Source organism: Taudactylus pleione, unplaced genomic scaffold (genome assembly GCF_031769625.1).
Source record: "Taudactylus pleione unplaced genomic scaffold, aTauple2 ptg000012l, whole genome shotgun sequence".
In the NCBI taxonomy this organism is placed as follows: domain Eukaryota; kingdom Metazoa; phylum Chordata; class Amphibia; order Anura; family Myobatrachidae; genus Taudactylus; species Taudactylus pleione.
In genome coordinates, this window is record NW_028284415.1 from 21540086 (window position 1) to 21565813 (window position 25728).

Here is a 25728-nt window from a genome sequence, read left to right on the forward strand (position 1 = left end):
GTCCCAGTGGGCCCTTAATGCCCTGCATGCTTGTACTTGTGGTTCTCCAAGTACCAGCATGCGGGGGAGGCTTGCTGGGACCAGCAGTTCTACTGGAAAGACAATATTTATTTATATCTTTTTTTACACCAAACCTACACAATCAACCCACCACCCACCGCCCAGGGGTGGCGGGGATAGCCCCGGGCTATCAGCCCAGGCTAGGAATGCCCTGGAGAGGGAGACCCCTTTTTTTGAAATTCAGGTAGAGAGGCCATGGGTAGGGAGTAGGGACACTATAAACAGAGAATGCAGTTTTAGCTGCTTTATTCCATTTTTTAAACCATATTCTCTATTTTCACCTTTGAAAATGTTTATGCAAATCTCAGCAGAGGCGTTTGTGATGCCATGGCTAACACACACACACACACACACACACAAAAACACATTGATTGATTAATTTTTTTTTTAGGGGGCACTTGGGAGAGAGAGCATCCAAAAGAGGCAGCAGCCTCTTGATAAACAACATAGGCAGCACAGCACCCCTACACACCTACGTTGCTGATAAATGTGGCTAATGCACACACACAAAAAAATTGTTTTTTTTCACACTGGGGGTGAAAAGCAGAGGCAACAGCCCCTTGACAGAGAGGAGCACAGCACCCCTGCGCAGCTATGCCGGTGACAGGTGTGGCTAACACACGCTCAAAAAAATGTATTTATTTTTTGGGCAGCAGCCCATTGACAGACAGGAGCACAGCACCCCTGCATAGCTATGCTGATGACAGGTGTGGCTAACATGCACACAAAAAAAATTATTTATTTTTTGGGCAGCAGCCCCTTGACAGACAGGAGCACTGCACCCCTGTGCAGCTACACCGATGACAGGAGTGGCTAATATGCATACAAAAAGATTGTTTATTTATTTTTTGGGCTGCAACCCCTTGACAGACAGGAGCACTGCACCCCTGCGCAGCTACGCCGATGACAGGTGTGGCTAACATGCACAAATCAAAATAGTTTATTTATTTTTTGGGCAGCAGCCCTTTGACAGACAGGAGCACAGCACCCTGCGCACCTACGCTGATGACAGGTGTGGCTAACACGCACACAAAAAATATTGTTTATGACAAGTGTGGCTAACATGCACACAGAATTTATTTTTATTTTTTTCACACTGGGAGGTGGGTGAAGAGCACTCCTGAAGGACAGAGCACCCCCTGGACAACACAGCACTACAGCCAGCCACCCCCTATGGACAGGACAACAGCCAGCCCCTATGGACAGGACAACAGCCAGGCCCTCTATAGACAACAGCCCTTATGAACAGGATAGACAATAGCCAGCCCTTATGGACAGGACAACAGTCATCCCCTATATGGACATCAGTAGCCAGCCAGCCCCTATATGGACAACAGTAGTCAGCCAGCCCCTATGGTCAGCATCAGCAACATATCCCAGCTCCCTCCCTCTTCACGCTCCACAGCAGGAATCAAAAATGGCGGCGTTCACAGGACCTTTATAGAATCCAAAACCTGCGAGAATCCGACAGCGGGATGATGAAATTTTGCCTCGTTTTCAGATCCGAGTCAGGCGAGAAAACCCGAGCCGGCTCGGATCTGCCTCGGATCCCCGTAGTTCGGGCGGGTTCGGTTCTCAGGGAACCAAACCTGCTCATCCCTAGCTTTTATACACAGAGGGCTAAGGCCCAAGGAGTCATGGTGTGTGTATACACAGAGGGCTAAGGCCCAAGGAGTCACGGTGCTTGTATACACAGAGGGCTAAGGCCCAAGGGGTCACAGTGTTTTTATACAGAGAGGGCTACTGCCCAAGGAGTCACGGTGCTTGTATACACAGTGGGCTAAGGCCAAAGGAGTTACGGTGCTTGTATAAACAGAGGGCTACTGCCAAGGAGTCACGGTGCTTGTATACACAGTGGGCTAAGGCCAAAGGAGTTATGGTGCTTGTATACACAGAGGGCTAAGGCCCAAGGAGTCATGGTGCTTTTATACACAGAAGGCTAAGGCCCACGGAGTCATGGTGCCTGTATACACAGTGGGGTACAGCACCAAAAAAATGTTTTTTGTTTTTTTTACTTTTAACTTTCTTGAAATTTTTGTTTCTTTTTTTAAACTATTTTTTGTACATACAGCCACTTGTGAGTCTCAACACTTTAATCAGCAGAGTATAGCGCAGCATACATCAGTGTGCAGTGTGCCCCGTATACAGTCACTTTGCCAGCACAGCCACTTGTAAGTCTGGACACAATCACTTTAATCAGCAGAGTATAGCACAGCATACATTAGCGTGCAGTGTGCCCCCTATACCAGTCACTTTGCCAGCACAGCCACTTGTGAGTCTCTGGACACAGCCACTTAATCAGCAGAGTATAGCGCACAATACATTAGCGTGCAGTGTGCCCCCTATACCAGTCACTTTGCCAGCACAGCCACTTGTGAGTCTCTGGACACAGCCACTTAATCAGCAGAGTATAGCGCAGCATACATTAACGTGCAGTGTGCCCCCTATACCAGTCACTTTGCCAGCACAGCCACTTGTGAGTCTCTGGACACAGCCACTTAATCAGCAGAGTATAGCGCACAATACATTAGCGTGCAGTGTGCCCCCTATACCAGTCACTTTGCCAGCACAGCCACTTGTGAGTCTCTGGACACAGCCACTTAATCAGCAGAGTATAGCGCACAATACATTAGCGTGCAGTGTGCCCCCTATACCAGTCACTTTGCCAGCACAGCCACTTGTGAGTCTCTGGACACAGCCACTTAATCAGCAGAGTATACATTAGCGTGCAGTGCGCCCCCTATACCAGTCACTTTGCCAGCACAGCCACTTGTGAGTCTCTGGACACAGCCACTTAATCAGCAGAGTATAGCGCAGCATACATTAGCGTGCAGTGTGCCCCCTATACCAGTCACTTTGCCAGCACAGCCACTTGTGAGTCTCTGGACACAGCCACTTAATCAGCAGAGTATAGCGCAGCATACATTAGCGTGCAGTGTGCCCCCTATACCAGTCACTTTGCCAGCACAGCCACTTGTGAGTCTCTGGACACAGCCACTTAATCAGCAGAGTATAGCGCAGCATACATTAGCGTGCAGTGTGCCCCCTATACCAGTCACTTTGCCAGCACAGCCACTTGTGAGTCTCTGGACACAGCCACTTAATCAGCAGAGTATAGCGCAGCATACATTAACGTGCAGTGTGCCCCCTATACCAGTCACTTTGCCAGCACAGCCACTTGTGAGTCCCTGTACACAGCCAGTATTGTTATCAGCAGAGCAGTGCACAGCATGCGGAGCGTGGGAGTGAAATGGCGCAGAGTCCCGGTCTCAGCGCCTTATGTAGAGGCGAACTCTTGCGAGAATCCGACATCAAGAGGATGACGTTCAGCCTAGCAGTGGGATCCCAGTCAGGCGGGAACACCCGAGCCGCAGCTGGGGTGGACTCGGATGCCCGATGTTTGGAGCAGTTCGGATTCCACAGAATCCGCACCGCTCATCCCTAATATATATATATAATGGTGCAAGGGTGCGGCACGCTCATCAAATAAATAACCAAGACAACTCTGTAGATATTTGATTCCAAGGAATTCCTTTAATCACCCACAGGGAGGAAATATGAGATATTACACCACTTAACTTGTAACAGCACGTATGTTGTTTATCAAATTTTGTGTCCGTGCAGGCTGTCATACATTGGCCTAATGTAATTTAGCAAGATTGCTTTATTGCATAATAGACCATATTCCGTCACCTGTGAGGTGGGAGGGTTCCGTCACACTGTCATGCTTTTAAGTTATCCATGATTATATTTGTACTGTATAATATCCATATATTTCATATGGTTATATCTGAGTTTTTGTGTACCTATTTTCTTTGATATGTTTTGCAATTTTTCCTCATGTTACGTTTTCTTGCTTTGTATTCTAGTGCTGTATATCATTTGTTTGTCTTGTTGCTTGGTGATAGGCACTACGTCACACGCTCACAACTTCGCGTATGTGATGGCGTCTTCTAGGGCCGACACCGGACAGATAGCGGGTCCCGCTCATGGCACAGGTCTCACTTGGGGTGTTACAGTATTTAAGGTAAGAAGTCTTTTATTGTATTGTTATCCTGAAGATAGTACGTAAAGTATTGAAACATTGATTCATAATTGACACAGTTGTCATGGTTATTTATTTGATGTGAGTGCCGCACCCTTGCACCATTATGTAATTATGTCTCCACATGTGAGGGCACCTTTAAAAGTTATTGACGGTTTCTGGGAGTGCTGGACCGAACTTTGACTATATATATGTGTGTGTATATATATATATATATATATATATATATATATTAGGGGTGTGCACCGGCCACTTTTCGTGTTTTGTGTTTTGGTTTTGGATCTGGATCTTTCTTCGTGTTTTGGATCTGGATTGGTTTTGCCAAAACCACCCTTCCGTGTTTTGGGTTCTGGGTTTTGTGTTTTGGATCTGTATTTTTTTTAAAAAAAGCATAAAAACAGCTAAAATCACAGAATTTGTAGGTTTTTCTGCCCCTATGCTATTATTAACCTCAATAACCTTAATTTCCACTCATTTCCAGTCTATTCTGAACACCTCACACCTCACAATAGTGTTTTTATGTCCAAAAGGTTGCACCGAGGTAGCTGGATGACTATGCTAAGCGACACGAGTGGGCGGCACAAACACGTGACCCATCTAGGAGTGACACTGCAGTGGCAGACAGGATGGCAGTTTGAAAAACTAGGCCCCAAACTGTACATAATGCAAAGAAAAAAAAGAGGTGCAAGATGGAATTGTCCTTGGGCCCCCCCACCCACCCTTATGTTGTATAAACAGGACATACACACTTTAACAAACCAATCATTTCAGCGCCATGGTCTGCCACACGACTGTGGCTGAAATGATTGGTTCGTTTGGGCCCCCACAAAACAAGCTGGCAATTAATCTGTCCCTGCACAAACTGGCTCTACGGAGGCAAGATGTCATCCTCATCCTCCTCATCCACCGATTCCTCACCCTCTTCAGTGTGTACATCCTCATCCTCACAAAGTATTAACTCGTCCCCACTTGAATCCACCACCACAGGTCCCTCTGTACGTTCTGGAGGCTGGTCTCCCTTGAAAAGCTGATAATTCATTTTGATGAACATCATCTTCTCCACATTCTGTGGATGCAACCCCCTACTCCTTTCGCTGACAAGGTTCCCGGCTGCACTAAACACTCTTTCAGAGTACACACTGGAGGGGGTACTCAGGTAAAATAGAGCCAGTTTGTACAGGGGCCTCCAAATTGCCTCTTTTTCCTGCCAGTACAGGTATGGACTGTCTGACATGCCTACTTGGATGCTGTCACCGATGTAATCCTCCACCATTCTGTCAATGGTGACAGTATCATATGCAGTGACAGTAGACATGTCAGAAATTGTTGCCAGGTCCTTCAGTCCGGACCAGATGTCCAAACTTGGTCCTGCCTGCCCTGCATCACCGCCAGCGGGTTGCTTAGGATACCTAAGTTTTTTCCTGGTAGCCCCAGTTGCGGGAGAAAATGAAGAAGGAGCTGTTGACGTGTCACGTTCCGCTTCAGCTGACAGTGTGTTCACCAGCAGGTCATTGCACCTCTGCAGGCTTGTGTCGGCCGGAAAGAGAGACACCACATAGGCTTTAAACCTAGGATCGAGCACGGTGGCCAAAATGTAGTGGTCTGATTTCAACAGATTGACCACCCTGGAATCCTGGCAAAGCGAATGAAGGGCTTCATCCACAAGTCCCACATGCCGAGCGGAATCGCTCTGTCTTAGCTCCTCCTTCACTTTCTCCAGCTGCTTCTGCAAAAGCCTGATGAGGGGAATGACCTGACTCAAGCTGGCAGTGTCTGAACTGACTTCACATGTGGCAAGTTCGAAGGGCTGGAGAACCTTGCACAACACGGAAATCATTCTCCACTGCGCTTGAGTCAGGTGCATACCCCCTCCTTTGCCTATGTCATAGGTGGATGTATAGGCTTGAATGGCCTTTTGCTGCTCCTCCATCCTCTGAAGCATATAGAGGGTCGAGTTCCACCGCGTCACAACCTCTTGCTTCAGGTGATGGCGGGGCAGATTCAAGAGTGTTTGCTGGCGCTCCAGTCTTCGGCACGCAGTCGCTGAATGGCGAAAGTGGGCAGAAATTTTTCGGGCCACCCAAAGCGTCTCCTGCACGCCCCTGTTGCTTTTCAGAAAATTCTGCACCACCAAGTTTATTGTGTGAGCAAAACATGGGACGTGCTGGAATTTGCCCAGATGTAATGCCCGCACAATATTGGTGGCGTTGTCAGATATCACAAATCCCCAGGAGAGTTTAAGTGGGGTAAGCAACTGGGCGATGATTTCCCTCAGTTTCTCTAAGAGGTTGTCGGTGGTGTGCCTCTTACTGAAACCAGTGATACACAGCGTAGCCTGCCTTGGAACGAGCTGGCGTTTCTGAGATGCTGCGACTGGTGACGCTGCTGCTGTTGCTGCGTAAGGTGATACATCTACCCAGTGGGCTGTCACAGTCATATAGTCCTTAGTCTGCCCTGTTCCACTTGTCCACATGTCCGTGGTTAAGTGGACATTGGGTACAACGGCATTTTTCAGGACACTGAGGACACTTTTTCTGACGTTTCTGTACAGTCTCGGTATCGCCTGCCTAGTGAAGTGGAATCTAGACGGGATTTGGAACCGGGGACACACTATCTCCATCAATTGTCTAAATCCCACTGCACTAATGGCGGATACCGGACGCACGTCTAACACCAACATAGCAGTCAAGGCCTCAGTTATACGTTTTGCTTCAGGATGACTGCTGTCGTACTTCATCCTCCTCGCTAAGGACTGTTGGAGGGTCAATTGTTTAGTAAAAGTAGTGGTGTTCCTACTTCCTCTCTGGGATGATGAACGACTCCCAGCAGCAGCAGCAACAGCAGCAGCGGCAGCAGTAGGCGTAGCAATGCAGGATCCTCCGGAGGAATCCCGGATAGGAGAGTCAGTCATGCCAGTGATATGGCCTGCAGGACTACTTCCGATCCTGACTAAGGAGGAAATTGATGAGGAGGGAGTTGACGGTGTGGTTTGCAGGCGCTTGGATACAACAGGACAACGGGATTTAGGTGTCCCTGGACTGCTTACGGTCTGAGCCAAAGTTTCTGAACTTGACAGTAACTTTTTATGAACGCGCTGCAGGTGCCGTATAAGGGAGGATGTTCATAGGTGGTTGACGTCCCTACCCCTACTTATTTCACCTTTACATATGGTACATATGGCAAGACAGTTGTTGTCCGGATTTGGATAGAAATATTGCCAGACCAAAGAGGTGGAATGTTTGGTCTTCTGCCCAGGCATGACCGTGATGGGCTTTTTCATCCCACGGACAACAACTGTCTCCCCCGGAGCCTGATTTAAACAAACCACATCACCATCAGAATCCTCCTCGCCAACTTCCTCCTCAGCGCCAGCTACACCAGTATCCTCATCCTGTTGTACTTCAACAGTGACATCTTCAATTTGCATATCAGCAAGTGGACTGTGGGTGCTCCTTTCAGCACTTGCAGGGGGCGTGCAAATGGTGGAAAGAGCCACCTCTTCCCGTCCAGTGCTGGGAAGGTCAGGCATCGCAACCACCACCACACTTGGACTCTCTTTGGGGATTTGTGATATCTTCTTAGAAAGCACAGTTCTTCGCTGTGCTTTTGCCAGCTTAACTCTTTTGATTTTTTTAGTGGGAGGAGTGCTTCCATCGTCATGTGAAGCTGAACCACTAGTCATGAACATACTAGGGATCGACCTTAGCCGTTCCTTGCCACTCCGTGTCGTAAATGGCATATTGGCAAGTTTACGTTTCTCTTCAGCTGATTTAAATGTCTTTTTCAAGGTCATTTTCCTGAACTTTGCCATTTGGGATTGTATGTGCCCTCTACTATGACATTGGGCATCGGCCTTGGCAGACGACGTTGATGGCATGTTATCGTCTATGTCATGACTAGTGGCAGCAGCTTCAGCACTAGGAGGAAGTGGTTCTTGATCTTTCTCTATTTTATTTTTATCGGAGAAAGTTTGGTCCTCCATTTATGTTATATCGATTTGATATATACGTGCGGCTAAACACAGAAAATAATTTTTTTTTTGGTTCGGACTGGAGTGTACTTTGTGGGTTACAGCACCCTTTAACGGTCAAGCCAGCCGGCCCTTTACTTATGACACAGGCGCACTCTTGGCACTACTTTGTTGATGCACGTGCGGCTACTGCGCACACAATTCACAAACACAGAAAATAATTTTTTTTTGGTTTGGACTGGAGTGTACTTTGGGGGTTACAGCACCCTTTAACGGTCAAGCCAGCCGGCCCTTTACTTATGACACAGGCGCACGCTTGGCACTACTTTGTTGATGCACGTGCGGCTACTGCGCACACAATTCACAAACACAGAAAATAATTTTTTTTTGGTTTGGACTGGAGTGTACTTTCGGGGGTTACAGCACCCTTTAACGGTCAAGCCAGCCGGCCCTTTACTTATGACACAGGCGCACGCTTGGCACTACTTTGTTGATGCACGTGCGGCTACTGCGCACACAATTCACAAACACAGAAAATAATTTTTTTTTGGTTTGGACTGGAGTGTACTTTCAGGGGTTACAGCACCCTTTAACGGTCAAGCCAGCCGGCCCTTTACTTATGACACAGGCGCACGCTTGGCACTACTTTGTTGATGCACGTGCGGCTACTGCGCACACAATTCACAAACACAGAAAATAATTTTTTTTTGGTTTGGACTGGAGTGTACTTTCGGGGGTTACAGCACCCTTTAACGGTCAAGCCAGCCGGCCCTTTACTTATGACACAGGCGCACTCTTGGCACTACTTTGTTGATGCACGTGCGGCTACTGCGCACACAATTCACAAACACAGAAAATAATTTTTTTTTAGGTTTGGACTGGAGTGTACTTTCGGGGGTTACAGCACCCTTTAACGGTCAAGCCAGCCGGCCCTTTACTTATGACACAGGCGCACGCTTGGCACTACTTTGTTGATGCACGTGCGGCTACTGCGCACACAATTCACAAACACAGAAAATAATTTTTTTTTGGTTTGGACTGGAGTGTACTTTCGGGGGTTACAGCACCCTTTAACGGTCAAGCCAGCCGGCCCTTTACTTATGACACAGGGGCACTCTTGGCACTACTTTGTTGATGCACGTGCGGCTACTGCGCACACAATTCACAAACACAGAAAATAATTTTTTTTTAGGTTTGGACTGGAGTGTACTTTCGGGGGTTACAGCACCCTTAACGGTCAAGCCAGCCGGCCCTTTACTTATGACACAGGCGCACGCTTGGCACTACTTTGTTGATGCACGTGCGGCTACTGCGCACACAATTAACAAACACAGAAAATAATTTTTTTTTGGTTTGGACTGGAGTGTACATTCGGGGGTTACAGCACCCTTTAACGGTCAAGCCAGCCGGCCCTTTACTTATGACACAGGCGCACGCTTGGCACTACTTTGTTGATGCACGTGCGGCTACTGCGCACACAATTCACAAACACAGAAAATAATTTTTTTTTAGGTTTGGACTGGAGTGTACTTTCGGGGGTTACAGCACCCTTAACGGTCAAGCCAGCCGGCCCTTTACTTATGACACAGGCGCACGCTTGGCACTACTTTGTTGATGCACGTGCGGCTACTGCGCACACAATTCACAAACACAGAAAATAATTTTTTTTTTGGTTTGGACTGGAGTGTACTTTCGGGGGTTACAGCACCCTTAACGGTCAAGCCAGCCGGCCCTTTACTTATGACACAGGCGCACGCTTGGCACTACTTTGTTGATGCACGTGCGGCTACTGCGCACACAATTCACAAACACAGAAAATATATTATTTTTTTAGCACTTGGGGGGAGCACCCCTGATGGACAGAGCACCCCCTGGACAACACTACAGCACCCCTTTAGGACTGGGACACTGCACAGGACTTTGGAACTGACTGCACAACACAGTCCAGCCAGCCCCTATGGACTTTGAAGTAGTGGACACAGCCCCTATTAACAACAGCAGCACAGCACAACACAGCCAGCCCCTATGGACTTTGAAGTAGTGGACAACAGCAGCACTACACTACACTACACTACACAGCACTAACTCCCACCCTCCCTCTTCACTGTCCACAGCCGAGTGAGAAAATGGCGCCGACGCGGGTACCTTATATAGGATCCAAAACCCGCGAGACTCGGAAGGCGGGATGATGACGTTTTGCCTCGATGTCAGATCCGAGTCAGGCGGGAAAAGTCGAGCCTGACTCGGATCGGACTCGGATCGGGGGGGCTCGGGGGGGTTCGGATTTCAGAAATCCGAACCCGCTCACCCCTAATATATATATATATATATATCTGGTTTAAAATAAGCAGAAAGGGAGCACTATATAGTGCATTATCCTTTTATTAAAACAGATTAAAGCTCCAACAAACATTGAATGATCTAGAAGACTCGTACCAAGTCTCACCCTGTGTGGACTGGATACCCACACCCTCTGATGAAGTCTAACGACGAAATGCATTAGGGCTGGGCTTGACGAGGTATTTCTGACAGCACTCCGGCTGTCCGCAGGTGTCCAAGTGTTCTCAGCATGTGGGTGAGCCCATACATGTGTGTAGAGGATCCGTGAGCCCAGGGGATAAACAGGAGGTTGTCGGGTCTGTTATACTTATGCCATGTGGTATCCAGTCCACACAGGGTGAGACTTGGTACGAGTCTTCTAGATCATTCAATGTTTGTTGGAGATTTTAACTGTTTTAATAAAAGAGAAACCGAAAGATTAAATAAGAAAAGAGGTGTTTTAAACCTCTAGGATGGGGACCGGCATGTATGCAAATGACTTGTGGGAGTTAGCCTAGCCTATGGCAGTCAGGGACGGGTTTGCAACAGGAACTTTATATAATGGGCTTGAAGTGTGGGCCTAACCCTCTTTGTTCCAGATTTCGGTCAGTAACAGAGTTTGTCAGTTAATACTGATTTCATTGGTGCTTTTCTTTTGCTGGATTATCTCTCCCTATTTATCCCTCTACATATTCTTCTTTATTTTCCTTGCATTCTTCTTTCCCTCCCTTTCCTGGCCTGTCCATTTTTTGCTTTAGTTTTCCCTGTTGCTGGCCACATTCATCCCACCCCTTACCATGCGTCCCCGCCGCTCTGTGCCCCCTCCTGCCCGTTTTATGCATCATGAAGGCGACCAAGACCCATCCCGGCGTCGTGGAGCGTTCCCTGCTGCGGATGCAGCGGCTGCTGCTCATGGCGCCGCTTTGTTGACCTCGCGGGACCCGCTCCAGCGTAAGGGGGCGGCCTCTGCCGCGGACGTGGTGGATGCTGCCCCCGGCGCTGTTGTTACCAGTGACCAGCGTCGCCGGGTGGCCCTCGCCGTAGATGCGGCGGCTGCTGCTTCCGGCGGTGCTCAAGCATCGCCGCGGGTCCCTCGCCGGCGTGGGGGAGCGGCCTCCGCCGTGGACGCGGTGGATGCTGTTCCTGCCGCTGTGGTATCCGGGACTCGGCGTCGCGGGGTGGCCCCCGCCGCGAATGCGGCGGGTGTTCCCCCTGACGCCGCTGCGGATGGAGAGAGGAGTTCGCGCCGGCGTCTGGCTCGGCTGAGCTCGCGCTCGGCTGTGGCTCCCTCCCATAGTCGCGGACGGGAGCATGCCACGTCAGCTGTACGCGGGCGTGTGCTCCCGTCTCACACTGGGGACATAACATCCGGTAAAAGGAGGAGGTCCCGCCGGGGGCACAGAGCTCCATCTAGGACACAGCAGGGCTCTGCTGTGCCTAGGGCCCTTCCTGTTCCCCGCTCGCAGCGGGGCGCCCGCCATGTTAGTGAGCGGGGGGGCGGGGCTTAGTAGAGGGGGCAGACATTTTGTGTCCAGCTTGTCCGGGGCTCCTAGTGCTGGTAGGATGGCACAAACACAGTCAGCCCCTGCAGTTTTGCCTGTTGCTGCCCCTCCCTCCACTGCTGTTCAGCCAGAACCCTCAGCCGTTGCTTCTGCCATGTCTACTCTGGCTGCTGTCTTTGCCCCATTTTTAGCAGCTCCGCCTGCAGGCCCTTTGCCTAACCAAACTTTCGCGCCCGATAACGCTTACTTTGCGAGGGTCCAAGGGGGGTCGGAGACTGAGCAGTTAGTACAGGCATTGAGGGCTATCGCTCCTAGTTTGGCCCCGCAAAGTTTAGGGACTACCGCACCCTCCCTACCGCTGAGTCAAGGTTTGGGTCAGAGCAGTGCGGTTGTTGGGTCGCCTGCACCAGAGGCGGCAGCGGGTGTCCTCTCTTCTTTTTCAGATGACGATCTCGAGGAAGGGGAGTTGGTTGACGTAGATATCGGGGAGGGGCCATCCAGATTTTCCTCTGATTCCGTGACATCGGAAGGTTCAGGTGGGTCTTCCTCAGACTCTAGTTCCTTGACATCTTCTTTTGCTTCCTCTATCTCTAACGCGGACAGCGCTGGCAGAGCTCGCAAGCGAGCGGCGAAATATGCAAAACTGGAAGCAAGGTGGTGCTCGAGTCGTAGGCATCGCACCCCTAAGCGTAAGAATATAGAGAAAGGGTTGGAGGGTTCCGCAGGCGTACACTGCGACAACACCGCAGTTTTACGAGGTTTAAGGGAGACTATGTGGATATTTTTGCTCTTACGGAGAAAGCTAAGAAGGCATTTAAGGCGGCCAGGGAAAAGGCGGTATAGGGCTAGAGGCGTTCAAATCTTACAATAATTGGCTGGCCGGTTTTTGCATTTTCTCAGCTTGTTATTTGGAGACGCGTCCTGAACGTCATTAGATATCTGCATTTAATTCACAGCATGCAGTTATCCGCCAGGTGCATGGCTTGGCGCACTTACGACGAAGAATTTTGTCACAAGCAGGATGGCAGACAGGTTGTGGATCTAGGGTGGAAGGACGTGGAGTTGTGGCTGGAAGTCACGCAGCCTTTGCGTCCTTCGTATGAGGGGTACAACACGAGCAAGACATCTAGTTCGGTTCGTCAGGGCCAACAGCAGGCGTCTGGGGGGAAATGCTTCACGTTTAATAATGCCTCCTGTACGCAGGGACCGCTTGCGATGCGGTGGTAACCACCCAGCTGCCAAATGTTTCAAAGCGGGTTCCCAACAACAGCTTGCTCTGCCAGCGAAAGGCGCTAGTGCTAAGTAAAGCTCCATCCCCTGTCCGCGTCACCGCGTTAGCAAAATGGTTGAGTTGGTACCCGGTCCCGCAGGATGCAGAATTTTTGTTAAACGGTTTCAGTTTTGGTTTTCGTTTACCTATTTGCAGGGATGTTGACACAGGCTCACCTAGGAATTTGAAGTCTGCGTTTGAGTTGCCTCACATTCTTAGGGAGAAGGTCGATGGTGAAGTTAGCTTAGGGCGCATGGCGGGTCCTTTCGCGGAACCCCCCATTAGGGATCTTGTGATTTCCCCGGTGGGCGTGGGTCCCAAGAAGATTCCAGGAAAATACAGGCTCATTCAGCATCTGTCTTATCCGCCAGGCTCGTCAGTAAATGATGCTATACCAGTTGAGGATTCTTCGGTGGTTTACCAGTCGTTTGACGATGCTTTGGACGTGGTTAGGTTTTATGGTCCGGGTGCTCTGATGGCTAAGATAGATGTTGAGTCAGCTTTTCGCCTATTGCCTTTACACCCAGAGTCATTCCAATTTATGGGTTTTCGCTTGGACAAAGGATATTACATAGACAAGTGCTTGCCTATGAGATGTTCTGTGTCATGTGCATTTTTCGAGCGATTTAGCACTTTCCTACACTGGTGCATAGAGTTTTCTTGCGGTGGTCATGGGATAGCTCACTATCTCGATGACTTTCTTTGTGTCGGCCCTGCTGGTTCTCATAGATGTAGTTTTTTGTTGTTTTCTTTGCAAGCGCTGTTTTTTCATTTTGGAGTTCCCGTTGCTGCGGACAAGACTGATGGCCCTTCCTCTTGCTTGTCATTTCTAGGCATCGAGATCGACACCTCGGCAGGCGCTTGCCACCTGCCTCTCGATAAGGTTGACAAGTTGCGCAATGCCATAGCGGAGTGCGCGGGTTCCAGTAGAATTACCCTGCGGCAGGCGCAATCCCTCCTTGGCCTGTTAAACTTCACCTGTAAGGTCATACCAATGGGCAGAGTTTTTTCGCATAAGCTAGAAAGGGCCATAGCTGGGGTCACTAAGCCGAGACATTTGCTACGTTTATCCTCCGAGATTAAGCGGGACCTCTCTGTCTGGGTTTCGTTTCTTCAGGATTTTAATGGCGTTCGGTTGTGGATGTCTCCAGCCGCTGACAATTTGTGGCTCCAGCTGTTCACTGACGCAGCAGGAGCCACGGGGTTTGGCTGTTACCTTGATGGCTCCTGGTGCGTTGGCCGTTGGCCGGAGGAATGGGTGGCGAAGGGTTTGACTAAGGACTTGCTCCTTCTCGAACTCTTCCCCATAATGGTTTCTTTTGAAATCTGGGGGGACCGTTTACGCAATCGCAGCATCATTATCAGGTGCAACAACCTGGGCGTGGTCCATGCGATCAATCGGCAACGCGCGGCTTCCCTGCTGGTTTTGCGCTTGCTAGCACAGCTGGTGCTCACATGTCTGCGATGTAACATCATGTTTAAGGCAAGACACGTGCCCAGGGTGGAGAATGAGATAGCCGATACGTTATCACGGTTTTAGTGGGCTAAATTCCGATCTTTGGCCCCTGGTGCTGACGCTTTCGCGGTGCTTTGCCCCTCTTATGTTTGGCAGGTGATCGAGCCAGCATGGAGGGCTTAGCAGAGCAGTCTCTAGCCCCTTCCACATTGCGAGCATACCATCAGGCATGGAATGAATGGGAAGATTATTCCCGTAGCAGCAGGCAGGCAGGTAAGGGTCAGCATCGGTCGATGCTTTCTTTTATTTGGAGTCTCCGATTGGCTGGCAGATCCAGGGCTTCTGTGATGCGTTCTTTGGCAGGCATTGCATTTTATAGTAAGTTGAAGGGACAGCCTGACTTTACAAAAAGCTTTCTGATCATGAAGGCTTTAAAAGGTTGGGCACGGGTCTCCCGGCCAGTAGCTGACCGTAGGAAACCTATGGATGCTCATTTGCTGCCGGCAGTGTTGGGGGCAATTCACGGAATTGCTCTTACCGAGTACGAGGCAGTCCTGATCCAATTGGCATTTTCAATGGCTTTTCACGGCGCCTTGCGGGTATCGGAGCTGGTGGCATCTTCCAAATGGATTAATGCCACCATGCTCCTCTTGGATGTCTCAGTCAGTGTCTTGTCTCATGTACTGTCTTGTCTTGTTTTGTCTTGTCTGTTACCCCTGTCCGTCCTACTCGGGATTAGCTACTCGCCATTGCTAGCAATGGGAGTCTTGAGGGATTTTACAATTTTTACCTGAACTGACGGATTCAATTCGGCTATTCTCAACCATTTAATTAGGTCATAGTCCATCCCTCAGCAGGTTTTCATTTTACCTCTTGCCGAGTTCACCTGTTTTTTTCCCAATTCCCCCCCACCCATTCTTCCCCTTTGTGTCTTCTGTTTGTCTTAGCCACTTTAAATAGTAAAGTCGGCGACCAATAGAAACATTTTCTTTTTGGCAGATACTCACTTTTGTTCTATATAATCCCACTAATACACCATAAAATTTTATTGTTTCATGACAATTACTAATTTTTTCTTTACTGCTTTCCTCCACCTTTAGGATTGCTCTTTGACACGCAGGACATTTGGGTGATAGGCCACTCATATATTTTCTGGGCTGCTAGGTTTATGAGTTCAGATCAAGCTCCAACTTTTGAACATTCAGCTAGGGTCCGTTGGATAGGTTCCAGAGGTATGAGATGGCATTCCTTTTGTCCTAAACTGTTAGAGTTTGCAAGGCTTTTTGGTAGGCCACGTATCTTGGTGGCTCATTTAGGAGGCAATGATTTAGGTCGACGGCACACTGTAGAATTACGTGTTGATATTGTCAACGATTTGGCGAGGGTGCTCTCAGCCTGGCCCTCGTGTATATTAATGTGGTCTTGCATTGTGCCTCGACAGGTCTGGCGTGGGGTTAGGAGTTTTCCTGCTATTGACGAAGCTAGAAAGAAGCTTAACTTTGCTGTAGCCAAATTTGTGATGGCCAATGATGGCCGGGTAATTTACCACAGGAACATTCAATTTCGGTTTAGTGATTTATATAGGGCTGACGGTGTCCATTTGACAGTGGAGGGTTTGTCTTTGTTTATTGGGGATCTTTTTGGGGAGTTGGCGTTATTGGGGTAGTCCTCAGTATGGTGGCGGTGCGGCGGTTCTTTAAGCAGAACCTTGCTGTGGCGGGAAAGAACGGCAGGTCACCAGTCCGGGTGCAATTATGATTTAAGGGCGCTCCCTTCGTTGACTGGTAGTTGGCTGTACCAACCTAATGGGGGGCAGTATCACCACTTAAATGGGTGGGAAGTCAAGATGGGGGTGAGCGTTACCTTTTGTTGATGATATGATTTACATGGTTATGTGTATGCACTCTGGGCGATCTACGCCTGCTATGCCTTTTGAGCGATTTAACGATATCTTTCTCGTTTAATCATTCACAATATCGTCTAGTGTGTGTCCTGTCAACGACCAGAGAAGCACACTCCCACTGGTCGTTGACGACATTGTTCATCGCCCGAGGTTCGGGGATGAGGGATAGTGCCGGCACTGAACGTTATCATTAATGATATAGGGGTCTATTTACTAGGCAGTGTTAGTAGACAGAGTGAAAAGTGATAAGGTGCCAGCCAATAAGCTCCTAACTGCCATCTCACAGGCTGTGTTTGAAAAATGACGATTGGAAACTGATTGGCTGGTACCTTAACACTTTTCACTCTGTCTCCTAACACTGCTTAGTAAATAGTCCCCATAGTTCAGTGTGTGTGCTCAATGTTGTTAACGACATTGAGCACACCACTGCCGGGGACACACTAAACGATATCGCTCATGGAGCAAATTGTTTAGTGTGTATTCACCGTAAAGGTGTGTAGTGTACACAATGCACAGATATATCTGCAGATGATGGTCAGTCATACACACTGAACGACCATCATCTGCTTCTGGCTGCGGGTCCCGCTGGCTGGGGTCTGTGTCCGGCCCCCCTCCCTGCGACCTCTGCTGAAAATTTGAAAATAAGCTGTCTCCATGGGTTTTCGGAGCAGTGACTCTTCTCACTGCTTTTTTTGGAGCAGTAAAATTATTGCGCATGTGTGACCTACAAGTCACACATGAGGTTGCATAACTAGGGCAGGGCCACCGGGGCTCGTGCCCTGGGCACCGTGGGACCGGTGGTGGGGAGGGGGGCGAGCCGCACTACACAGTAACACACACATAGCCGCCGGCACTGGGTAGTACACTCATACTACCTGGCGGCGATGTGTGTGTTTGAGCAGCCAATGAGAGTCATACAGACTGCCAGAGCTGGGCACCTGCAGTGGGTGATGAGAGAGAGTCATGACGTCTCTCCCATAGTACCGAGCGGGAGGACAGAGTAGCAGACAGCTAGTGGGGATTCAGACAGTAGCAGACAGGAGTGGGGATTCAGGTAAGTCAGTGTTTTGTGTATGTATGTCTGTGTGTGTGTTATGCACTACTGGCCGGGGGCACTGTATCACTTCTGGGGGCACTGAATAGGAAGGACCACTACGGGGGGCACTGTATAAGGGGCACTGCATAGGGGGGATCACTACTGGGGGCACTGCATAGGGAGGATCACCACTGGGGCACTGCATAGGGGGGATCACTACTGAGGGGAATGTATAAGGGGACCACTACTGGGGGCACTGTATTAGGGGCACTACTGGGGGCCCGCATAAGGGGGACCACTACTGGGGGCACTGCATAGGGGGGAGTGTATAAGGGGCACTGCATAGGGGGGCACAGTATAAGGGTGCACTACTGGGGCACTTAATAAGGGGCACTGTATAAGGGTGCACTACTGGAGGCACTGTATAAAGGGCACTACTGGGGGCACTATATAAGGGTGCACCAGCGGGGGCACTGTATAAAGGGAACTACTACTGGGGACATTGTATAACGGGCACTACTACTCGGGGCATTAAGGTGCATATGGAATGGAAAGGAATGTTCCCAGAGTGACGAGAAAGGGGTGTGTGCCATGTGGACATGCCCATTTTTCAGTGGCCATGCCCCTTGCACCATGTGACCACACCCATTTTTCCGGCGCGTACACATGGGGGGGTCTCTTTTTTCATCTTGCTCTGGGCTCCAAATACCCTAGATACGCCACTGCACACATGCCCAGAAGAGCACTGGCATCCGGCGGAAGGAGCCAGATGGGGCAGAGGGTTCCCTCTTCATAACCTGGGACTGGTAGCCGGAGCACTCTCCATCTGAAGATGCCGAATATTCCTGCAGTCACGCTCCAAAAATATTGTATTTTCGGAGCTTGATGACTTCTGTCCCCATACTAGTGTATGGGGACAGCGCGCCATTCCAGTAAGCAGGAGATATCTGTGATGTCTCCTGCTTAACTTTATGATGAATGGCCCAAAAACTTAATTTCTACAATTGCAGGTGAAAATGTTAATTTTCACCTGTTTTTGTAGTAATTAAGTAATGATGAATAGAGCCCTTAATCTTAAACCCTAAAACTAATACCCAAAACCCTCACAATTAATTCTACTACCCTAACATACCAACCATTACCCTTAACACAAACCATGACCCTAATATTCTAACATGAATACCCTAACCAAACTCCTAATTCAACTCTAACCCTAGTAATTGCACCCTTAAAGGGCAGCCTAGATCGGCCAAATGGTTCTTATCTGCAGTAAATTTCTGTGTAATTATTTCCTGTATAAACCCACTATGGTGCCTAATGTCTCTTTTAGGGTACTATACTTTAATACTGTATGTTGCTTCTTATGTTTTTTTATTTTATTTCTCTCCTGGACTTACCTAAAAACAGTTAATTTAATGCCTAAATGTCAGTGACAGGAGCTAATTGGTTGGTACTTTATCAATCTCCACTTTATTACTTTTCAAGGCTTAGTACATCTCCTCCCTAGTGCACCCAGCTAGTTCCTAAATAATTAAATCTTATAATACTCCCTCTTTATAAACAGTTCTGGGTACGGGATCCCAGTGGTCAGAATTCTGACAGCGGCACCCCAACAGTCAGAATCCCGACACCTTGAAGGTAAGTATGCTAACCCTAACCCTCACCCTCCCGCAGCCTAACTCTAACCTTCCCCCTAACCCTAATACTTATTGTCGGAATTCCAGCGCCGGTATTCTGAGCGCCGGCATTCCGAGCACCTGCATTCCGACCGCCAGAATGGTAACTACTAGAGATGAGCGGTTCGGATTCTGTGGAATCCGAACCGCTCCGAACATATGGGATCCGAGTCCACCCGAACCCTAGAGAATCCGACATCAGGGCTCCTCGAGTGTAGGGCAGACCGCTGTGATAGCGGTCTGCTCTACACAGAACAAACACACAGCCGCCAGCGGCAGCTGTGTGTTTGTTACAGCAGCCAATGAGAGTCACACAGACTCTCATTGGCTGCTGCACGGAGGGAGCCGGCTGGAGCTCACTGAGGAGCTCCAACTTCCAGCTCCCTCCTCGTCGCGTGGCAGCAGAGCGGACGGCGGCTGGAGCGGGGATACAGGTAAGTTTTTTGTTTTATGTGTGCATGGAGGCCTGCTACTGGGGGGGCCTACTACAGGGGGGGCCTACTACTGGGGGGGGGCCTACTTATGGGGGCCTACTACTGGGGGGGCCTACTACTGGGGGGGCCTACTACTGGGGGGGCCTACTACTGGGGGGCCATACTACTGGGGGGGCCATACTACTGGGGGCCTACTACTGGGGGGCCTACTACTGGGGGGCCTGCTAATGGGGGGCATACTACTGGGGGGCATACTACTGGGTCCTGCTTATGGGGGCATACTACTGGGGGGCTTGCTTATGGGGGCATACTACTGGGGGCCTGCTAATGGGGGGCATACTACTGGGGTCCTGCTAATGGGGGGCATACTACTGGGGGGGCATACTACTGGGGGCCTGCTTATGGGGGTATACTACTGGGGGGCATACTACTGGGGGCCTGCTAATGGGGGGCATACTACTGGGGGTGCCTGACAATGGGGGGCATACTACTGGGGGGGCATACTACTGGGGGCCTGCTTATGGGGGCATACTACTGGGGGGGCCTGTTAATGTGCATTGCATAGGGGGCCATACTACTACTACGGGGATTGCATAGGAGGCACCACTACTGGGGGCATTGTGTAAGGGACACCACTGCTGGGGGCATTGTGTAAGGGACACTATTGCTGTGGGCATTGTATAAGTGGCACTACTACTGTGGGCATTGTATAAGGGGAATTACTACTGTGGGCTTTGTATATAAGGGTCACTACTGTGGGCATTGTGTAAAAGGGGCACTGCTGTGGGCATTGTTTAAAAGGGTCACTACTGTGGGCATTGTGTAAAAGGGGCACTACTGTGGGCATTGTGTAAAAGGGTCACTACTGTGGGCATTGTGTAAAAGGGGCACTACTGTGTGTCGTAACATAAATAAGAGACACTACTTTATGGTGTAATGTGAATCAGGGCACTATGTGTGGTGTAATGTGAATAAGATTGTGCACTGTGACTCCTTGGGCCGTAGCCCACTTTGTAAACAAGTACTGTGATTCTGCTGGCCGTACCCCACTGGGTGGGTGCACTACTTTTAATTTCTGCCACTGCTGTGTGGCAATGTGTCATAGATGTGCTTTATACTGTGGTGTCTGTGTCGTTGTGCCGCTGCTTTGTCGCTTAGTAACCAGTCAGCTCACTGCAACCTTTGTCCAATAATGTTGAAAACAATATTATAAGCTGTGAGGTGTTCTAAATTGACTGGAAATTAATGTTATTGAGGTTAATAATACTCTAGGAAGAAAAAAAAAGACCAATTTTTGTGATTTTAGCTTTTTTTTGTAAATTTTTGTAAAAAAATCCAAATCCAAAACCAGTCACTGCAGTTTGGCAAATCCAAATCCAAAGCCGGTCGACGAATTAGAACCAAATCCAAATCCGGCAAAAATGGTACGGCGCACATCCCTATTAACTACATCCACTTTCTAATAGGCAACCTCCGAGCTCTACAAGAGGTATGTTAAGCTGGCAGTATAAAGAGATAGTACTGTAATATGTAATAGCATAGTTATCTCACATGCTGTAATCTATACAGTTCATGAGGGCAATAAGGTTAATTTACTATGTACATTTTTATCACAATCTTGTTACAAGTTAATCATTTACAATTGTTTTATGTGTTAATTACTGAAAGAACGAGTCCCCACGCTTGTTTGTATATTCAGTCAGCTGTGCATTGCCGAAACCATTTAATACAGCATAATAGCAAATTCAAGGTCCAAGAGCAACCAGGAGGAACTTCCTTCTGACATGAGCTGGTAAGACAAGATAAGTTCAGGTGCATAGGTGAAGCAGAACTGCATTTGTATACCAGAAGATTGTTGTCAATGGGCCTGATTCAGACTTATATGATAATCCCATTGCGACTGCGACTTTTTAGACAGATACTGTGAGTTTAAATGCAATTATTGCAGCTGCCGGGATACTGTATGTATTGAGTCGCCCACGGGCAGCATTGTAAATCCAAGCATCCGCATAACAAGTCGCAGCATCTGCGTGTAAAGACGCAGATCAGTCAATAATCGGCCTTCTTCTGAGTTGGCCGATGGAACCAATACACCAGCACTAGTGAAACTACGTAAACTCAGTTGCTGGATCCGACACTCCTATAAAACGGTTTCGACATGCCCGCGTTTTTCTAACCACCCCTCAGTTACCACTCATTACCACCCACAAATAGACCCTACTTGTCAATCACCCTGCATGCAAACCCTCTCTGCTAGTGGCAGCACAGAGGCTTCGGGAAGCATGCGCTGTATGACTTAGATGCATGTATTGCAATAAAAACACTGTGCAACTACATAATATCAGCATAGTGTACACCTCTGAATCAGGCCATATGATCCTAATTACTTTCCTATTGCAATAGCTTGGTCTCAATTAACTAACTTAGTACAGTACATTTCAATGGACCTAGTCATTTTGTTATTTATTACCAGTTATTTATATAGCGCACACATACTCCACAGCGCTATACAGAGAATATTTGGCCATTCACATTAGTCCCTGTTCCAGTGGAGCTTACAATATATATTCCCTAACTCATGTACACACATATATTCTATTCACTAGGGTTAATTTTTGTCAGAATCCAATTAACTTGCTAGTATGTTTTTGTATTGTGGGAGAAAGACATGGAGCACCTGGAGCAAACCCAAGCAGTTATAGCTACTGTATCTGAGAGATAGACCATGAAAGTAGCATGGTTCCAAACATTGTGTAAATGTGAGCATGCCATGCTGGGACTTTTGGAACACCATCCATAGATTCTTTGCCACTGGTTCTGCTCAATGGGGCATGGCCACAACATATCAGGGTTGTGGCTGTGCATTCTTTTTTCTATACCACCAGGGGCACCTTCCCAATTACCTGGGCCCAGGCCTGTTGGTGAAGCCCAGCGCATGGCATTGTGAATAGTATGTTTTATATGTGAGGGCTTATCCAGAAGGGACGTGGACATGTCTTCTGGATTTGGCCATACTCTCCAGTAACCGGCACTGTTGAGCTCTCAATGGCCCTGTACACCACCCTCTTGGCACCCCTGGTAGTGATGTGATGTTCCTGTCCAACTGACTAATCAGAAAGTGGTGTTACATGCAGTTCTATATGTATGATATACATGCGACCAACACAATAAAAATTTATAGAAGGTTGAATTTTATGGACCTGTGTCTTTCCAATACAGGTGATGGTGAAATGCAGCGATTTACTAACAAAACTTCACCTGGACAGCTGATCAAGGTTCAGCTCCACAGCAATTATAGCTGGCGGCAGTAAAAGGTGTCTTAAAAATGTTGTCACCATTCTTGCTCCAGCATGCCTTTTACACACACGCACGCACGCACGCACGTACGTACGTACGTACGTAATCATGCAGTCGTTTGTCAGTCTGTGATGTGCCTACACTGAACGAGCAGTCGTTCAGTGTAGGCACATCAGTCATCTGCAAACATGCTGACCCTGACGTTATAGTCAGATTGTCCAGCATGTTTGCCCGATGATAAATGTCTAAACGACCAGTAGGAGCGCTCATCGCTGGTCGTTTTAAACATTTTTCTTATCGATTTGCAAATGATTTATGAACGATTGAATTATAACGATATCGTTATCATTCAATCGCTCAATTTAATCGTCTAGTGGATGGACACCTTTAGATTGAACAAGTAACCTGCACAAACCAAGCTGCAATGCAAGGGGTGCAAATGCATACATTTTTTTTGCATGTAGGGTAAATACTGGCTGCTTTTGCCTGTAGCCCACAAATGCTGGATAGCTTTATTTTTACACTGCAGTTAAGATGTCAGTTTGGACACACCCCTCCCACATCTAAATCTCTCTGCACATGTTACATCCGGAGTGAAATGGCAGCAGCCGCATGGTACCTTATATACATAGACAGGAAAGCTCGCGACCTGCAAGATTTCATCTCTGTGGTTTTGCCTTGGTTTGAGTTCCGGGGCTGGTGGGCGAACCGTATCAGTGGAAGGCAGGATGGGAGTAGCAGTGGAAGGCAGGATGGGAGTAGCAGGGGGGCAGAATAGGAGTAGCAGTGGGAGGCAGAGGGCAGAATAGGAGTAGCAGTGGGAGGCAGAGGGCAGAATAGGAGTAGCAGTGGGAGGTAGGGGGCAGGATGGGAGTATCAGTGGATGGGAGTAGTAGTGGAAAGCAGGATGGGAGTATCAGTGGGAGGCAGGATGGGAGTAGCAGGTAGCAGTGGAAGGCAGGATAAGAGTAGCAGTGGAAGGCAGGGGGCAGGATGGGAGTAGCAGTGGGAGGCAGGGGACAGAATAGAAGTAGCAGTGGGAGGCAGGGGGGCATGATAGGAGTAGAAGTGGGAGGCAGGGGGCAGGATGGGAGTAGCAGTGCGAGGCAGGGGGCAGACTAGGAGTAGCAGTGGGAGGTAGGGGACAGGATGCGAGTAGCAGTGGAAGGCAGGATGGGAGTAGTAGTGGGAGGCAGGGGACATAATAGGAGTATCAGAGGAAGCCAGGGGGCAGGATGGGAGGAGCAGTGGAAGGCCGGGGTCAGGATGGGAGCAGCAGTGGAAGGCAGGATGGAGTAGCAATGGAAGACAGGAGACACAATAGAAGTAGCAGTGGGAGGCAGGGGGCAGAATAGGAGTAGCACTGTGAGGCAGGGGGCAGGATGGGAGTAGCAGTGGGAGGAAGGGGGCAGAATAGGAGTAGCAATGGGAGGCAGGGGGGCAGAATAGGAGTAGCAGTGGGAGGTAGGGGGCAGGAAGGGAGCATCAGTGGTTGGGAATAACAGTGGAAGGCAGGATGGGAGTATCAGTGGAAGGCAGGATGGGAGTATCAGTGGAAGGCAGGATGGGAGTAGCAGTGGAAGGCAGGGGACATAATAGGAGTATCAGTGGAAGCCAGGGGGAAGGATAGGAGTAGCAGTGGGAGGCAGGGGGCAGGATGGGAGTAGCAGTGGGAGGCAGGGGGCAGGATGGGAGTAGCAGTGGGAAGCAGGGGGCAGGATGGGTGTAGCAGTGGGAGGCAGGGGGCATGATGGGAGTAGCAGTGGGAGGCAGGGGGCAGGATGGGAGTAGCAGTGGGAGGCAGGGGGCAGGATGGGAGTAGCAGTGGGAGGCAGGGGGCAGGATGGGAGTAGTAGTGGGAGACAGGGGGCAGGATGGGAGTAGCAGTGGGAGACAGGGGGCAGGATGGGAGTAGCAGTGGGAGGCAGGGAGGGGGCAGGATGGGAGTAGCGGTGGGAGGCAGGGGGCAGGATGGGAGTAGCGGTGGGAGGCAGGGGGCAGGATGGGAGTAGCAGTGGGAGGCAGGGGGGCAGAATAGGAGTAGCAGTGCAAGGCAGGGGGGCAGAATAGGAGTAGCAATGGGAGGTAGGGGGCAGGATGGGAGTATCAGTGGAAGGCAGGATGGGAGTAGCAGTGGAAGGCAGGATGGGAGTAGCAGTGGTTGGCAGGGGACATAATAGGAGTATCAGTGGAAGCCAGGGGGCAGGATAGGAGTAGCAGTGGGAGGCAGGGGGCAGGATGGGAGTAGCAGTGGGAGGCAGGGGGCAGGATGGGAGTAGCAGTGGGAGGCAGGGGGCAGGATGGGAGTAGCAGTGGGAGGCAGGGGGCAGGATGGGAGTAGCAGTGGGAGGCAGGGGGCAGGATGGGAGTAGCAGTGGGAGGCAGGGGGCAGGATGGGAGTAGCAGTGGGAGACAGGGGGCAGGATGGGAGTAGCAGTGGGAGACAGGGGGCAGGATGGGAGTAGCAGTGTGAGGCAGGGAGGGGGCAGGATGGGAGTAGCGGTGAGAGGCAGGGGGCAGGATGGGAGTAGCGGTGGGAGGCAGGGGGCAGGATGGGAGTAGCAGTGGGAGGCAGGGGGGCAGAATAGGAGTAGCAGTGCAAGGCAGGGGGGCAGAATAGGAGTAGCAATGGGAGGTAGGGGGCAGGATGGGAGTATCAGTGGAAGGCAGGATGGGAGTAGCAGTGGAAGGCAGGATGGGAGTAGCAGTGGGAGGCAGGGGACATAATAGGAGTATCAGTGGAAGCCAGGGGGCAGGATG

General features: G+C 49.6%; 1 long non-coding RNA gene across 1 annotated transcript in view; it reads left to right on the forward strand.

Moving 5' to 3' along the window:
* The first annotated feature begins 3960 nt into the window (after nucleotides 1-3960).
* The window catches only part of LOC148542529 (uncharacterized), a 71244-nt gene continuing 49476 nt past the window's right edge, over nucleotides 3961-25728 (forward strand). The window contains exon 1 of the long non-coding RNA XR_015877809.1: nucleotides 3961-4087. This is a non-coding gene — a long non-coding RNA (uncharacterized LOC148542529). The remainder of the gene's footprint in view (nucleotides 4088-25728) is intronic.